This window comes from Protomyctophum parallelum (assembly GCF_964188405.1).
Source record: "Protomyctophum parallelum genome assembly, chromosome: 21".
In the NCBI taxonomy this organism is placed as follows: Eukaryota; Metazoa; Chordata; class Actinopteri; order Myctophiformes; family Myctophidae; genus Protomyctophum; species Protomyctophum parallelum.
In genome coordinates, this window is record NC_139713.1 from 15,169,212 (window position 1) to 15,185,527 (window position 16,316).

The 16,316-nt window shown below is 43.0% G+C and overlaps 1 protein-coding gene across 1 annotated transcript in view; it reads left to right on the forward strand.

Annotated features, from left to right (window-relative positions):
* LOC310879084 (5-hydroxytryptamine receptor 4) overlaps nt 1-16,316 on the forward strand; it is a gene marked incomplete at its 3' end in the record, with an annotated part of 37,912 nt that overhangs the window by 21,295 nt on the left and 301 nt on the right. The window lies entirely within an intron of this gene.

Consider the following 16,316-nt stretch of genomic DNA (forward strand, 5'->3'; position numbering starts at 1 on the left):
AACCCAATTCGACCTGAACTCGATTCTACAAAATGTCTTCTAAGACAGTTTCCTGAAAAACCTATATGTTTCTATGTCAGTCGTTCTCAAACATTTTCATGTCAAGGACCCCCAAAAATGTATGTATTTGGCCGCCGACAAACCATCTGAAAATATGTTGCTCCAGCGACATAAAACATTCGCCCTGAAAGAATATATATTCAAAGATCTGCGACACATTTCCACGATAAAAAATAAATAAATAGCAGATCTACAAGCTTGTTTTTTCTTGTTTTTCAATAGCTAAAAGTATAACATGGTCTTTAAAACACCAAAAAGGGGGTTCTTCCCGCCCAGAATGGGTTAAACCAACGACTGTTGGTATCCGGCGACACCGGGCTGGAATAATGAAGTGAAGTTAGTTATCTGTGTCCAGGAGGGACCGGGGGGGGGGAGGGGGAGGGGCCGGGGGGGGGAGGGGGAGGGGCCATCAGATTAAACACACGCTGGGATTTTCCATCCTCTTGTTTGGTTTGGTGTGTAACCTTTTATAAGTGTTTAGCGGAACCATCTGTCACCATTTACTGTTACAGACAGTATACAGACACACGTTAACACGCGCACGCACTCACACTCGCACTCACACACGCACACACACAAAGGCAAGAGCTTATCTAGCACACACGTGACTCGACATAATGTACTCACACAGACACAAACGCAAAATGTGTTTGTTCACACATGTCACTGTCGGAGGTCACCACTCTTGGCACAAGCATGCTTGGCACCATTCTGGAAGACAGTGGGGATGACACGCACGCACGCACATGCTTTAGAAACTCCAGGTGTACTGTACAATAGTTATCCTAGATGTTTTTTTGTTGCCGTTGTTGCCATTGAATTTAAGTGACACACTTCGTTCATTATATAACCGTTTCTTTGCGTGGCACGCCGTCATAGGATGGAGCATATAGATTATAGGACAGATATGCACACACATACACATACGCACACACACACACACACGCACACATACGCACGCACATGCACATGCACTTGCACATGCACATGCACATGCACATGCAAATGCACACACACACACACACACACACACACACACACACACACTCACACATAGATGTATTATACTGTACAATAGCATAAGCTAACACAATGAAGCTACACCCTGAGGGACCAAGAGAAGCATCAAACTGTCACGTAAATCACCACCATTAACATCAATGTGGCAGTAAACCTCCCGGAAACACACTTCAGGATTACTATTGTTATTATTATAATAAAGGGAAACTTGTAATCAGAGCCGTATCCAGCACTTCACAGATGGGGGGGACCAATCCGAACCGGGCGCGAAGCGCCTGTGCATGTGGGGTGCCTCGCACGGGCGCGAAGCGCCCCTGCGGAAAAATCGGGTATTTGCGGTTATAAAGTCGTTATTTTCGGGTAAAAACGGGTCTGCACAGCAGAAATAGCCTAGTGCAAATCTTACCTTTTTGATGAGCCTGCCCGAGACATACACGGCTTTAACCAGCACTGGGCATAACATAAACAACTTCCTGAATCCTATCCAAGTTCCCCCATAGAAATACACTGAAATCACAAGCACTCGCACAACACTGACAGCGAGTCAGCGGCGGCCGCATGGTCCAAGTGCCTGCCCTATTTGAGGCTTTTTTATTCCCCGTGGCCGGCGGCCCAAAACGGTTCGCGGCCCCCCGTGGGCCCACCGGGGACGTGTCCCCGGGGACCCCCGTGGTTCCTACGGCCCTGCTTGTAATAGAGCAGACTAGCCACACTAAAGTGGAGTGTGTGTGTGTGTGTGTGTGTGTGTGTGTGTGTGTGTGTGTGTGTGTGTGTGTGCGTGTGTGCGCGTGCGCGCGTGCGTGCGTGCGTTCGGAAATGTGTGTGCTAGCATTGGTTTAGTATGTTAGTGTCTCTCATTGTTTGTGTGTGTGTGGGAAGCAACATGCAAACACTATTAACACCAATGTAATGTCCTGTATTAAAACCTCTCTGGGACACAGAACAGACCCATTGAATCAGATTACAACTAGCCAGATAGAGGAGAGTTCACAAATTATTGGAATAATTGTGTTGAATTATATTGTCAGTAACGTGCGTGTGTGCATGCGTGCGTGCGTGCGTGTGTGTGTGCACGTGCCTTTTGGTAACACGTTATATAGCCTGCTTTTTCCAGGCTTTCATCTTTCGCGCAGACGAAATGAAAGCCTGGGTATCGAGGCTACACGTTATATGATCTCCGAGGCTAGAATGCAGTATAAACATACTTGCATCGCAGTGTTTATAACACTGTAGGCTATACTTGGTATTGATTGCTATAAAGTGTTGTTTACTTAAAGGTGCTATAAGTGATATTTTTGGTTAAAACAAAAAGTTTTTTGTTTTGGTTAAAAGGTTAAAGATCTATATTTCGATAGTAATTACCCTATTCTTCCCTTGTTTATATATCTTACCTTTTCAAAGCATTTTTTTGATAGCAGATACAAGCTGATAGCGTGTCAGTTTGTAGATCTGCTATTTTTGAAAAATTGTGAAAATGTGTGCAAATCTTGAATATATACATTATATTTTTATTTTAAGTGAGCTTTTGATATAGGGGGGGGTATATATTTCATCTTCAACACCTAGGGCCCTATTTCCGCCTGTGCCTATTGAGTACTATAGACGAATAACAGTTTTAAGTCCACACTAATTATCCATAATGTATAAATGATGGAGCCTTTTTGTTGTATTTATTTTTTTAATACTTGTGTTTTTTTCAACTATTTGAAAAAATAAACATTAAAAATGAAAAAGGCAAAGAAGTTTAGAGATAAGGGGTAAGGGCACCGGGCAGACATAGGGCCCCTACCTAGTGTGACATAGATTAACTATACGAAGATAACCCCACACCCACCACGCAGAGTTGTTTTTGGCAGCAAATGTATAGATTTTCATTTTGGTCATAGTCTCTTCAATAGTTTTCATTTAGTTTTAGTCACATTTTAGTCACCTGGAATATTTTAGTGTCAGTCTAGTTTTAGTCGACTAAATATCATAAGATTTTAGTCGACTAAATCTACAGGTGATTTAGTCAAACAAAATGTAATGTAAAATGACTTATGATCTCTTGTCCACTAGTCCCTTCCTAACATTTTAGTCTAGTTTTGATCCGTTGACGAAATTGCCCATATATTTCGTCTTAGTTTTAGTCATCATAGCTTAGTTTTCATGTAGTTTCCATTTAGCTTTCGTCCGTGGAAAAAGGCAGTCGACGGACATTTTTCGTCTTACTTTTAGTCGACGAAAACAACACTGCGCCGCAGTGCGACGTGTTGCGAGCAAAGTACTGCACTGTATCTATACTGTACATCAGGCATTGCTGTTCTTCTGGGTCCCCGGGGGAGAGGAGTTGAGGACCAGACCGTTTGGCGACTATAGCCCATGCAGTCAACTCACATGTCACAGTCACAGAGGGAGCTCTCAGGAATAAAACGAGGATAGAATAAGACGATTTGAGGCTGTGACCGTCAGTTTTAAACTCTGTTGTGTCTCGTGCTGCGCCAGACCTGTCATGAGCCGTCATCTTCGATCTAGAGACTCTGAGCTATACGCTCGAGATAGGATTTTGGCTGCATTCTGTTTCAAAATGTCGTTGGCCGCACTGCCAAGAGGCTGATTCTGAACAGCTCTTTGCCTCACGTTGAAGTTATGGTGACTGTGTGTGCGTGTGTGTGCGTGTGTGCATGTGTGCGTGCGTGCATGTGTGCGTGTGTGTCAGGGCTGGACTGGCCACAGGTTATACCCGGGCATATTCCCGGTGGGCCGTGACTGTAGGGGGCCGCCATGATAAAAAAACAAAAAAAGGCAGGCAGGCCAATAGGCGGCAGGCCGCCAGGAAAGGTCCGGGCGTGCTGCCATTCTGCCAGTGCCATCATGATCATTTCACTGTACCTGTATCAGTGAGTGACAAATAAACCCTCTACAAAGGGTTGTGTAGTTAGTTGTCTGTTGGTTTTTATCATTTATGTTGTTCTATATGAAAGTGGAGGTATTAGAGCTTGTTTGTTTGTGTGTGCCTCGACGGAGCAGGCGGTAGAGTTTCTGCTATCTGCGCGCTGGTTGTGGTGGGCCAAATTCACGCGAAAATGACCGGGCCAAATTTTTGTCCCAGTCCAGCCCTAGTGTGTGTGTGTGTGTGTGTGTGTGTGTGTGTGTGTGTGTGTTTTTAACATATTTGCCTCATTCTTCAGAGCTAAGAGGCTGGCATTGTAATTGTGCCCAGCGTGCATTTCGTTCACCTCATTTCAATTGACTTTTATGGAAACTCAAATCACTTTCAACACGTTTTGATAGTGTTAGTTACACGGTGGGAAGGGAACACACCACCTGCTGAACTGTATAATGATGTGTTATTCTAGCAGGTGAGCACACTCACTTGTTAATCAAGCCAAACGACTTAATCAATGATTATAATTATTAATTGATAATTTAGTGTTGGGCGTGTCATAGGCGTATACATTTTCCACATATTTCAGAATCTTTGAAAAATCGCGAAGGCATCGGTGCAAAAGCACGTTTCTTGATTTTCCTATTAATCAAAAAGTAATCAATATAATTATTGCTAAGAAAATAATCATAGATGCTCATGTTCTCCTGGCTGTTTATTATTCTGTCCAAAAATAGAAGAGGAGAACCTTGGAATTGCTTGTCTTGCAAATGGGAATGTATCCCCCTTACCCGAATCCAGGTTGTGTAGTACAGTGGGTAACCAACCTTTCCAAGCCCGCAAGAGCACTTTTTATTCCAATGGGTAAGCCGAGATCTACCACAACCAATATGTTCCAAAAGAACACCACACGTAAGACATCATATTTAATTTCGCAATTTCTGACGGGCTCAATCTATCTGCATAAACGGCCTTGCAAACGGGAAGCGATAAAACGCGCCTATAGTTCATTTTCAATGAGACGGCGCAACAACGCAAGCATATTTACGTGAGCGCGGTCCCGTGAATTTGTTGCGCGCGTGCTCGTTTCGTGCACACGCCGGCGACTCACCAGACCTGGATTCTGTTTAGCTTTTTTTTACGCTTGCGTTGTCGCGCCCCTCTTCAACAGACCTGGAGGAGACAGACCTGTGTTGATCCAGGCAAACAACGCCTGCGTTCCTCGCTTCACGTTTGTTTAATACATTCACACAAAGGCTAGGAGTCTAAATACTCCTAGAATAAGTAAGTCGTGTACAAATGAAAATGTTTTCAAGGGGGAGGGCTTTACCATGCAGAGTTGTGACAAATCATGACAACAAACACAATATTTTGGACCAAACAAACAATTACAAAGAATAAAAACAACAACAAAAGTGTTGTAACCAGCTGCCGCTTTCTTTTTTGATTGAATGATTAATTGATTGATTGGCCCAAAACATTGTGTTTGTTGTCATGATGTGTCACAACTCAAGTTGGCTTTGTCCGCGGCGTAAACGTCTTTAAATAAATACTTTTTTGAAAAGTCTATGAGGAAAATGAACGGGGAATTCTTTTCCGGGTCTCTTGAGGGGGCGGGACTGCGACGCTCTATAGACGAAGCTGTTTTTTAAGATGTTTTTGGGGGGCTTTTTCTTCCTTTATTGATAGAGTAGATATTGATAAATTACAGTAGTCTGACAGATAATGGGGAGAGAGATGTATATGGGGAGTGCGTTTGCGGCATGTTTTTTCTGGCAGCAGGGATATTCACGTTGACGTGCCGTTTAACCCATTTAGTGGTGCTCAATATTTCATGTCAAGGACCCCAGAAATGATATGTAATTGACCGCCGACCCCCCCATCTGAAAATATGTTGTTCCAGCGACACCCCCAGAAGCTGAGATAAAAAAAACGTTCGCTCTGAAAGAATAAATTCAAAGATTTTTCAAAAGATAGATCTACAAGGTCGTAACGCGGCACTCGGTGTGTAGATCTGCTATTTTTCCAATAGCTAAAGTATAACATAATGCTTAAAGGTTTTATGACATTCATTTTCATTTCTTTTTTTCTTTTTTCTTTTAGGTTTTATGACCTCAATTACACCCAAAAAACCTGAACTTTGAACATTCAGTGGATTTTCTGTGGTCTGAAGTTTTCTTTGGGGTTTTTTGGGCCTTTTGAGCTACAATGAAAACAGGCAACACAGTGAAACAGTGACATCTGCTGGCAAATCCCATTGACATATATGGGATTTGCAGTAAGTGATGTCACTTACTGCCGGCAAATCAGAGCACCTGTTTGAGCCAGAAAACCCCAGATCACAGAAAATCTACTGAATGTTAAAAGTTCATATTTTTTGGGTGCAATTGAGATTAGAAAACCTAAAAAAAAACAAGAACAATTCCAAAACCTTTTTTTTAATGTCACAATCCCTTTAAAACACCAAAAGGGGGTTCCCGCCCTGAATTGAATATGAATATTGAGTGAATTGAATATGAGTGAATTGAATATGAATATGAGTTTGCACTACAACACCTGTAACATAATCAAAACGGGACGTGTGTCATCATCAGCATCTTAGAAGAAGGGGGCGGGGGCGCTAAAACAATCATTGTGGGGTCCTAAACAAATATTTCCTTTTTCAGTGAGGCGAGACGAGGCTGCCTATTTTCCCTCACATTCCTGTGGGGGGTGGGGAAAAAAAGCTCTGTAGCCCCCCCCCCCCCCCCCCCCCCACCAAGCCATGAGAGATAAGACTGCTGGCGTTTGATTATTTAATGTCCCGGAAAATATATTGCCGTGAAATTAAGGGAACAGGAAACTTTTTTTTTTTTTACCATTTCCTGTCTCACTATACAGTCATGTAATCATGTGCGCGCGCACGTGTTCTTGTTCAACTTGGATTGCATTTCACTGTGAGAGTGAAAAAGCAATAAAGGACTGTACTGTAGAAAGGGGAGAGGGGCGAGAACCCCTTTTGGTGTTTTTAAGCGTTACGTTATATTTAGCTCAGGGGTTCCCAAAGTGGGGTCCGGGGACTCCTCAGGGCCCAGGGGGTCCTTGAGGGAGTTCCAGGGGGGACCCAGCTAAATTATCATTTGGAACCAAATGGACCCTTATGGGTCTGTAACTCAGAGAGTGTACAAATGGAACCAAATGGACCCTTATGGGTCTGTAACTCAGAGAGTGTACAAATGGAACCAAATGGACCCTAACGGGCCCATTTGGTTCCATTTGTACACTCTCACAGTAAAATTAGCATTGATTTTACAATATAAATTGGGGTCTCAGAGATATGACATTAAATGGGGGTCCGTAGACTAATGCATGTCAAACATGGGGGTCCTAAACGGGTTGAAAATCACTGCTAGAGACATAAAAATCTTCTTTTATGGGGGTCCCTGACATATCTCTTCAAATGGAGGTCCGCGGGCCAATTTGTATCAATTTGGCGGTCCTTGACATGAAAAAGACCGGGAACCACTGCTTTAGCTATTGAAAAATAGAAGATCTACAAGCTCATAGCGTGGCACAGAGTGGCGTGCTACGAGCTTGTAGGTCTGCTATTTTTGAAAAGTCTCGAAAATGAGGCGCAAATCTTTGAATATATATTCTTTCAGAGCGAACGTTTTTAACTCAAATCTTTGCTTCTGTCATGATTTAGAAGACACTTTTTTAAATGGGTCTAAATGGGTTAAAACACTGCAGTGTTAAGTAGAGGTGTGGAAACAAATCGGTTTCCGAGATGCAACCCTTCATTGTCAATGGCGTTTTTAATGTTTGTTTAACTAAAGACAAACATTGAACCTGTGGGTCTAGCGCCCCTCAAAAATAGAAGCCTGCACACTGTAACTGAAGACAGAAGTTCTGATGAAGACTTGAAATCATGTCAAAACATTCATCTAGTTACAGTGTGCAGACTATATATTTTTTATATTCAGATTTTTATTGTAAGCCTTTAAGCTACTGCTTTTCATTGTGCTGTCATGGAATAAACAGAAGGGGTTATTATTCTTAATGTTGCCAATTATTTATGTAAATTTTGGGGACAATTGTGTTAATTTAAATAGTATTTTCGGGACAAAATGTTTCTATCTCGACTCGGGTACTACTGATATACACAGTTAGTAATAGTAAAAACCCTTAAACATTGTACTTACTATCGATAAGCAGAATCGGAACTGGAATTGATCAATTCAGCCCAGCCGACAAAGCCTCACAGGTGCATTTGGTGGATACCGGAGAAGTCAAAGTCGTACACGTTAGTCACACACGTTACGCAGTAAAATGTGTTCTCTGTGAGCCACAGTCGTGAGCCGCACTCGGGAATCATTGACCCCCAATCCAACCCTTTGATGCTGGAGTGCCAAGCAGGGAGGCATTGGGTCCCATTTTCTTTGGTATGACCCCGGCCCCGGGGATCGAACCCCCGACCTCCCAGTTTCAGGGCGGACACTCTAACCACAAGGCCACTGTCTGGTCGAGTTCTCCGGATACCCATTTGGTTTATTGGTGACTAGGCCTATAAAGCGCCGAAGTCCTGACGTCACTCGCTCATCCCCCTGGTTCACGGAAGTCATTTCTCTATGGAGAATAACATGGGCTCATAAAATCATCTCATATAAGCATTGTGGTCCAAAAATAAACAAGCTGTCTCGGCGTTATTGTCAGGGAGGTGCCTCTGTATCGTTCGCGGACAGTAGGTCACTCATATATGATACAGTCTGTTTCTAGCGAAAATGTAACTAATTCAGTAGCGGTAACCATAGCGTTTTCTCTCAGTCAGTTGATTCTTCATATCCATATGAGTGAAACGGCCGGGATGACATGTTAATTTTTCAAACGCAGTTCTTATATGAGGCGATCTAAAATCCTCCTATGGGGATTATACAATGTAAATAAAAAGTACATGAACCCGTGGATTTGCGACCTCTACTGATATTGATGTCAGACTTCGGTGCTCCATACTGAATCGTAATCAAATCAAATAGGTCCACATTTCACCTAAGTTATGAGTGTGTGTGTTTGTGTACGTGCGTGAGTGAGTGCCTGAGTGCCCATGCGTGTGTGTGTGTGTTTCAGAGAGAGAGAGAGAGGGGGGGGGGGGGGGGGGGGGGCTGTAATGTACCATATAGGCCATTAATGTCAGAGGTACCTTTAGACAGTTTGAGCTATTGTATATTTAAGACGTTCAAACATTCGGTCCTCACAGAGATCATGACGAAGACGTAGACATGTAGAGCTGTTTTTTATGTGTGTATTTATTTCACATGGACATTGATTTTGTCATGCAGGAATGTGGCCATAATGTAGCTCAAATAACCTGATGGACTGCATCGGTTTGTTGCAGTCCACAATGCTATCAGCAGTCTATTATGTACTTTAGTTTCTCAGTTTCCTGAAGGAAATAAGTCCTCCACCCTTCAGACAAGCACACTCAAAAGACAAGAGCAGGGCTCTCCAATTAATTTTCCTCAAGGGCCATATTTTGAGTAGGGTACCAGGCTGGGGGCCGAGTGTGTGCGCAAAAGAAATGTGGGTTTTTATTTTTTCATTCAGTAATTAAGCTTAGAATAGATGCGTTGAGAACAGTGGTTCTCAACCAGTGGTCCGGGGACCACCAGTGGTTCTTGAGGGGGTTCCAGGTGGTAAATGCCCCGTACAGTGGCCAGCTAGTCTCATCCTCCTCACTGCTATCTCCTCTGTTACACTTGGTAATGCCCCGTACAGTGGCCTATAGTCTCATCCTCCTTACTGCTATCTTCTCTGTTACACTTGGTAATGCCCCGTACAGTGGCCAGCTAGTCTCATCCTCCTCACTGCTATCTCCTCTGATACACTTGGTAATGCCCCGTACAGTGGCCTATAGTCTTATCCTCCTTACTGCTATCTCCTCTGATACACTTGGTAATGCCCCGTACAGTGGCCTATAGTCTTATCCTCCTTACTGCTATCTCCTCTGATACACTTGGTAATGCCCCGTACAGTGGCCTATAGTCTTATCCTCCTTACTGCTATCGCCTCTGATACACTTGGTAATGCCCCGTACAGTGGCCTATAGTCTTATCCTCCTTACTGCTATCTCCTCTGATACACTTGGTAATGCCCCGTACAGTGGCCAGCTAGTCTCATCCTCCTCACTGCTATCGCCTCTGATACACTTGGTAATGCCCCGTACAGTGGCCAGCTAGTCTCATCCTCCTTACTGCTATCTTCTCTGATACACTTGGTAATGCCCCGTACAGTGGCCAGCTAGTCTCATCCTCCTTACTTCTATCTTCTCTGATACACTTGGTAATGCCCCGTACAGTGGCCAGCTAGTCTCATCCTCCTTACTGCTATCTCCTCTGTTACACTTGGTAATGCCCCGTACAGTGGCCAGCTAGTCTCATCCTCCTTACTGCTATCTTCTCTGATACACTTGGTAATGCCCCGTACAGTGGCCAGCTAGTCTTATCCTCCTTACTGCTATCTCCTCTGTTACACTTGGTAATGCCCCGTACTCCATACAGACGCTTGTTGGTGATGTCCTCGTCCCTGTTGATGTTAAGTACCACACGTAACATTCTGGTGTAGCACCCGTCCAGGGATTTCTGTAGGGCTTGTGTTAAGTGTCCAGCATTCACAGCCATAGAGGAGGACGGGCTTTACTTCAACGATGACTACCATCTCCGCGGAGTAAACCTGCCCGTTGCTATATATAGTCATTGATGATATGGGTGGGGATCAATGGGAGATGGACGGACACTTTTTTCCCCCTTTGGTTCCAGAAATGTTCTCCGTGTTTAGACTTTACAGCGTATGGTTTCTGCATGACCCTGGTGATGATGTGAGATCCGATCCTATTTGAAGGAAGGCCTGTAGCCCATTTTTCATTTAACCCATTTAGGCCAGACGTCGAGAAAAAAAAGGGGAAAAAGTCTTAATTTTTTTGTCAAATAGGTTTTTATTGAGAACAGATTCATTGTGTAGATTAAACATTGTGATATAATTAAATTCTTTTTTTAAATTAAAAAATAAGTCTTCTGAAAGAATATATTTTCAAAAGATGTGCCGCATTTTCACGATTTTTCAAAAATAGCAGACCTACAAGCTCGTAGCGCGCCACTCGGTGGCGCGCTATGAGCTTGTAGATCTGCTATTTTTCAATAGCTAAAGTATAACATAATGCTTAGTTAAAACACCAAAAGGGGTTCCCGCCTAGAATGGGTTAAACTGGGAAAGTTCTAGTATGGGGGATAAAACAAATAAAACAATTTCTCTTTTTTTTTTGTTGCATAGACTAGGCTACTACTACAAATGTGGCCAGCCAAATTGGAGCCACACTGTCTGTGATTTAAATTAGTGGGTTGTCTGAAGGGGCCGAGAGACATGCAGTATATTTGACAATGGGCTTTAATGTTTGTGTGTTTAAACGTTATACATCATTTGATGCCGTCAAAACATCTCCTTTCGTACGTTTGCCCTATGGGGTATAGGATGTAAGGATAACACGCTCTACTCGTTGGTTTAGTCATGTACAATACCATATAAGTAAATCCTCGTCGTAAGTGACCCCCGAACGGAATCTAAATTAAAGAGTGACGTTCCCCTACCAGCAATGGGGCGGGTTAGCCCTCGTTACAAACTATGCTGCTCCTTTGTCAATTAGACCAGACGGATTATTATGAAGTGTGTGAAATTATAATGGGTGTATAGTGCCTGTTAAATTAATTTGCTTGTGCTAATCGCAGGTGTCATTACAAAATATAAATAAAAACACCACTGTAATTTAACCGCACACAATTCTTGTTTGCACATTTTTGATTCACGGTGAAAATTGGTATAACCATATTGGAATCTGTGACTCCGGGTGTAGTTGTAAATGCTTTACTTTTCACAAAGGTGACAACAACTTAAAGATGCAGTTGAAGTTTGAGGATTTTCCTCTAAGTGTGGTTAGATAGCCTAATCAAACACTTGTGGAACTTAAGATTGTGCCTAAAAATAGCCTCAGTGGAAACAACGGAAGGGACAAAAGTTAACTACCGGTATGTGAATGACTGACGACATAGTTCACGTCTCAAGAGCTCGCCTCCATCGTCCAAACACAGGCCTGCAGCGCTGGCGCCTTAATTGTCTGCAGAACAGGGACTTGCACGGCATTTATTTTCATTTCTGGTGAAAGAAATGCAAATGCCTCTCCTTTCCATGCCATATACCGGAAGTCTCCTGAACTTGGAACGCAGCATTTTGCGTTGAACTAATTTGTTTCTATAAATCCATGTCGTACACACCGCATCTCCAGTAAACCCATTCTGTGGCGGGAACCCCTTTTGGTGTTTTACCCCCTCAGGCCTGTACAGTACAGTATGTACAGTATTCATGATGATGCTGCTATATAAATATTTGAAGTTTTTCTGAAAACTTAGGTCAGGATTTAGAAAAGTTTTTAGAATCGGCCTCAGGCCTAAATGGGTTAAAGAGTGCTGGGTTGCGCCCCAAAAATAGCCGATCTACAAGCTCTCAACGTTGTGAGCTTGTAGATCTGCTATTTTTGTCCAAAAGTGCCCTCTTACGTCCACTCTAATCTGAGCATGTAGCTATACCCGAACACCAGGATTAACAGATTGTGTAAACTGTCACTCATCCTCTTCATAATAGTGGCATACATGATACTCATTGAGAGTGTGTAAGCTGTATTGGAGTTGAAAAATCACACCCGTGTGCAGTGAGGGGCGCTAATATATTAAAAGTCTAATTCATGTTGATTAGGTGATGTAAAACAAACAGTGTCATTTTCCCTTCATTGTCGAAACAACACAAACATCTACTATATATAATGCGCCACGTTCCCAAGAAGGCTGGTGGCCGACTGCAACGGGCACGCGTCGTACAGGTCTAGTTGAACTAAATACAGACATTAAACCTGTGTATAGGAGGTGCTGGTGCCCCTCAATGTATGCATGTAAATAATGGAAAAGGTTTAGCCGTCGTCTGGACACCTGGGCTGTTAATGCTGCCTGACAGCGGCGCGGGCTCGACCCCCGATCCCAACGACCTTCCTTCTCTCTGCTCATTTCCCGTCAGACTACCGTATCTATCAATAAAGGCAGAAAAGGCCTAAAAGAAAGATTAGGTTTAGGATTGCGGACTCCCATCTCAAAATAGCTGACTTACAAGCACACAAGTGAACTTGTAGAAAAAGATAATATTGTTTTTGTTGGCATTGATCCATACGTACATTTATTCCATGCGATTGCACATACAGTACATTAATCAAAATGAAGCCATGTACTATTTTCTTCTTTTTTTTTTAGGAATAAGTGAAATGATGAAGCCCAAAAGTATTTGCAGTGGGAGAGAAACTTGCATGTTGAGAGAAATGTAGTGTTTGCTCCCCAGTGCTGCGCAACTTACTCTTCCATGACTTATTAGACTTCTGTAGAGAACAGGACAAATGGGATAGTTTTTCAGCTCATCCAAATATAAACCCTGGATTCAAACTCACATGTGGGAAACTAAACATCTAGCGCTCGGCTCAACTCAAAGGGAGATCCCCCCCCCATCATGGCCAAGGGGGATATTAGGCTTTTGGTCTTCAGACAGGACTATTCTGCTATAGCTAGTGCACGTAAGGGCCACATGTGTGTGGAAAATATATATTTTTCATTATCCACTTAATCTGGCTTTGATTCCCCCCCCATCAAAAAATGTTAAAGCACGATATTCCATGTGGATATTTCTACGGTCAGGGAGATAACAGTAATTTACTTTGTCTCAAAAAGGGCAACAGCCCTAAACTAATCCTGTTGTAGAGCAGCAGTCTATTTCAAGTTTTTTTTTTTCTTTTCTTTTTTCCCCTGCATTGCAATTCAGTTAAAATAAATCCAATAAACTCCTAATCTTCCTCAAGCTGGTTGGGAGCAGCCGGTGCCAAAGGAAAATTGATGTTGAATTTGTAGGAATAAATAGCAGCTCCTTGAAGCGACTCCAAAGACAAGAGATTGCATTACGCGTCAACACAGAAGTGCCAAAGAAATAAACAGGACGGCCCATAACCCCTAACTGCTCCCCGCACGGTATTAATGGCACCCACCTGCTCCTAATCGTTAGCAGAGTAATAGTTTTTGCAGAGTAATGTCACGTAGGTGTAGGTGAGGTAAGGACCCAAACGCAGGACAGCCAGGCATGTAGTGTTCAAAACCATGAATTGGTGATTTGATTCAGAAGACAGGTGAACATGAACAACTTAAAACAGACAGGATACAGGTGACAGGATACAATGACTCAACAAGGACTGACTGGGCAACAAGACTGATATACACATGAGGGTGATTACAAAATGAGACACAGCTGGAGCAAACAAACATAGAACCAAGAAAACTAGCCCAGGGAACAAAACATAGAAATACAAGACCTAGACTGTACAATAAATGATAAAAAGTCTGTGACTGTGACAGAGTAATATAGTTTTTGTCCAGTGCTTCGATGCGTATGTCGCCGTTTGATGCGTACTGTATGCGCCGTGCCAGCATATGACGTAATGACTACTTGTGCTTGATATGGCAGTGGTGTCACAGATTACATATGTGTATACATAAGGGCTTTAATCCTCCCGACACTAAAACATATCGTCATTACGTCACGGTCGAAAACCAATTACCTTTAACCCATTCTGAACGGGAACCCACTTTGGTGTTAGCATTACGTTATGCTTTAGCTATTGAAAAATAGCAGATCTACAAGCTCATAGCGCGCCACCGAGTGGCGCGCTAAGAGCTTGTAGGTCTGCTATTTTTGAAAAATCGAAGAACCACTGACATAGAAACATAGCTTTTTCAGAAAAATGTCATTTTCAAACAGACATTTTTAGAATCTGACCTCAGGTCAGAATGGGTTAATCCACATCTTTATTACGTCATCATTGAGAGCTAGTTGTACCAGTTATACCCTGACGTCATATGCTGCTACGATACATACGCATCAATACGCAAAGTAACCACAGTATACCGCTAATCAACTTACTAATGACATATACATAGAGGCATTTCCTTTAATCCACCCGACACTGATCGACATATACGTCACCATCGAAAGCCGTCACTCATCCGTATTAATTACAGCATTGCGTAATTGATTGTTGTTAATTACGTAACGAAAGTTACGTAATTAACGTTACGTTGAATTACGTTCATGTTCTTCAACAGATCTCTAAATAGTGTCAGATAGGTAAATACTTTTCAAGTAAGTTATAGAGGTGATTAGACAGTTTGTAGCGGTTGACAGTATTTGCCTGCTCTGCTTGCGCACTAGTAGGCCATTTATGGCCTACAGAGTTCTAGTTTTATTATTATTATTATTATTACTAGACCTGTACGTGCCCGTCGAGAGCGATGCAACTTGGGAACCTAATAATACCTATAATAATTAATTCATTGTTGTCTGTGTCCCACATGGAGATCTCCGTATCTGCCCGTGTCTGAAGAGTGCAAAATTACTGTGAAAAGTGGTGGTCAAGTGATCAATTGTCAGGTGTGGGGTTGCCATGGCAATCAATTGGCTGAGGCAGAGGCTGGAAATTGCACAGGTGAGGGGACTTTGGCTCATTAGGCCCACTGGCTCACCAGAGGCTTTTGTGGTTGTCCTGGAGAACCGTGCGTCCGACCGACTCGATACCGGGCACTGGACTCCCTGCGGGGGTGTGGAGCACATGTGTGAAGACGGTGGGGCAAACGGTTCTCGAGTTACGTTCATTACAACTGTGCAGTGTACACACACACACGCACGCACGCAGACAGAGACGTGGCACATTTATAGTTAGATATCACATGGTAGACGTTTTTTGCAACATGGAAACGATTATAAAAAAATATTACGATTATGAAATAATGGTGATCAGGATTGGATTGGATTATTGTGACAGGCCACAATGATAGGTTGTTGTATTGTGTCTTAATTGTCCTGTCCCAGACTGTGACAGACTTCAGTACATATATAGTCATACTGTAACTGCAACTGTGTTTGGTGAGTAAATACCCCCCTCCCCCCGAACAGCAAACACAGCCCAGAGGAGCAAAAGTTACAGAAGAACATGTCTGTTTATCTTTCCCCGTCAACTCTTCACCCTGGACATGCCACCAGATGTGTTGAGTGTGCGTTTACGTGCATTTTACACTTGTCTCTGAGTGGGTGGGTGTGTGTGTGTGCGTGCGTGTGTGCCCGTCGTTGACTGCGTGTGTGCATGCGTGAGTATCTTTCCCTATGCAGACCGACCGGTCTTCCTCTCTTTTTCATTTTCGAACCCTTTCTCCCTTCCGTTCCGTCTGCCACAGTTGAATTGCTCCCGTCTCAGTTGTCTTATCCGCCT